The sequence below is a fragment of the Etheostoma spectabile genome, chromosome 23 (genome assembly GCF_008692095.1).
Source record: "Etheostoma spectabile isolate EspeVRDwgs_2016 chromosome 23, UIUC_Espe_1.0, whole genome shotgun sequence".
NCBI lineage: Eukaryota > Metazoa > Chordata > Actinopteri > Perciformes > Percidae > Etheostoma > Etheostoma spectabile.
In genome coordinates this window covers 17,387,610-17,390,055 of record NC_045755.1, presented here as the reverse complement: position 1 = coordinate 17,390,055, position 2,446 = coordinate 17,387,610, and the positions used below count along the sequence as shown (strand labels likewise).

General features: G+C 40.6%; 1 protein-coding gene across 1 annotated transcript in view; it reads right to left on the bottom strand.

Annotated features, from left to right (window-relative positions):
• LOC116673340 (histone-lysine N-methyltransferase 2D) overlaps nucleotides 1-2,446 on the bottom strand; it is a 59,868-nt gene that overhangs the window by 9,935 nt on the left and 47,487 nt on the right. The gene's annotated exons all lie outside the window — the stretch shown is intronic.

The window sequence follows — 2,446 nt, the reverse complement described above, 5'->3', positions numbered from 1 at the left end:
GGGGGGGGGGGGGGGGGGGAGTGCAGCCAAGTGCCAGAGAGGCATTTGGCTGCCGAGTCTTTATTATAAAGACAAAAAAGTAAAGTGGAATGAATAGATGCTGGAGAGACGCAGCGGCCAAGAGGTTGAAATAAACCACAATATTCTGCTTTATCAGGAAAAAAAGTTTCTACTGTGATTGAATATCAACTTAGAAAACTAACTATTAAGTCATTTCTTACAAGCAAAAATGCCAAATATTCTCTGTATCTGGCTTCTCAAATGTTAGAATTTGCTGTTTTTCCTTGTTTTAGGTGTAGATCTTTTGTGTTTGGCTCTATTAGTTGGACAAAATGAGCCATGGGAAGACATCACCTTGGACTGTGAGGAACTTGGACGGACATCTTTAACCGTTTTCTAATATGTCATAGATCAAAAGAATTAATCAAGAAAATACTTGATTTTTAAAGTAATAGTTGCAGTCCTACATATACATCTAACAACACCTTCGCTCAAGTCTGTACCGTTTTCATTTTGAGACTTTAGCAGTGATGATTGCATACAAGCCACAGCAAGAAAATATCCCCAAAAATCTCAGAAGTAATACTTCTGTCTTGTCAAGACTTTATGACTTTTTATACTCAAAATCATCAAAGACTTCTCACTAAAGACTTTTTCGGCTATGTTCACACTTGGCGACGATCTTTGACAAGAAAAAGTTGACATGGGTACTTCTGTGGTAAAAAAAACAACAAAGCTGGCAGCGTTTTGGTTCCAAAAAGCAACCAAGAGCATCTCTTGTTGCTATAACAACAGCTACTGCTACAGTATCCTAGAGCGCTATGTGGAGCGATGCTAATTTTTTTCATTCATTCAAACCTTTATTTAACCAGGATAAAAAACTCCTTGAGATTAAAAATCTCTTTTACAAGAGTGTCCTGGCAAGTGGCAGCAGCACGTTTCAGACAGAGACACTTACATGTAAATACATAAACACACTTTCACTCATATTCAAACAACAATGTCATCATAAAATACCTGGGTCCTAAATCAATTTAAAAACAGTGACATACAGACTGCCCTTCTGTAAGGTCCTTTAACAAGCCTTTAAAAGAATAAAATGAGACCAACTCCTTCAACTGGAGTTCATTTTGAAGCTGATTCCATGCAGATGGGGCTGCAAAATTAAAAGCCTTTTTGCCAAAGTCAGTGCGGGCTTTAGGGACTGTCAATAAAACCAGATCCTGTGAGCGCAGGTAATGGCTAATGCTAGTTAGATAAAACAAAGTGGTGGTGTGAGCTAGAGGAAGAACAGAGAGAGAGAGCGGTGCTACTAAGAACACAGAGCACCCAGTCATGTCATATCACTCGCTGTGCTCTGACGCCATTTTTTCTTATTGTTATGAAAAAGTCCGGTCTGGCTACTCCGCTTGTCATTGGTCAGTTGTCAAAAAAGTGCCTGACGTAGGGCGTTTTTTTCCCCAGAAAACTTGAACTTTTTTCAACTTTGAAAAGACGCCCTTAGCTGCAGATAAAAAGTCGGCGGTGGTGCGTTTAAAAAATGCGTTTACAACCTTTTTGAAAAGACGGTTTACTCCATTGGATTATAATGTAAAACAGACACTAGCATCTCAATAGAAGACGCCAAGTATGAGCGAAGCTTTTAATTGATTATTTTTCGATATATTTTTTTAATGATCTTTAATCTTTAATGAAGAAGCTTAAAGTCTCCAATACAAAAACGATGATTACACGATGGGGGACAAACTGAGGCCAACTACACTCATGAATATTTCAGTAGGCAAATTTGGGAGGGAGCGTGACTTGAAAAAAGAGGGGGTAGAAAATGAAGGCTTTTAAGCTGCTGCCACTTCAATTTAGGAGATGAGAATGAGTCTACTGAATAATGAATCTATTCATTGGTTTGGAGAAGAAAACAGGAGCAAAAGAGTTGATATCAGTCTGGACTTAAACCCCTGGACCTCTGGGGTTTCTCCGCAATAGCAGGGGGGCTGTTTGAATCTGCCATTTATCAGCTTAGGCCTAATCGAAACCAGGCCTTCTCTGGCCTCGTCCTTTCACATGCAAAATGTTACATTCGCATCGAGTCAATTTGACTTGTTAAAGCTTGATTGATCAAAAACCTACGGGCCGGCTTCGCGCATCTGTTTGCAAATATCTGGGATGAGAAGGGGATGCAGGACAACGAGGATCTGGAGTCACACATGCAGACACCGCTCAGCCCGCATGGGACCAGATTTAAAGTCCTCTCTCTTCAAAAGACACCAACACACACATCCACACAGTGGCTGGATCAGTGCACCGGTCAATTTGCTAAAGTGAAACGGCAGCTTATGTGAGAGAGTGAATGGATCCAACTTCTCTCTTTTACAACGAGGCAGGCTGAGGTTCACTGACCATCTGGAGGAGAGTTAGCAGTGATTGAACACACACACACACACACACA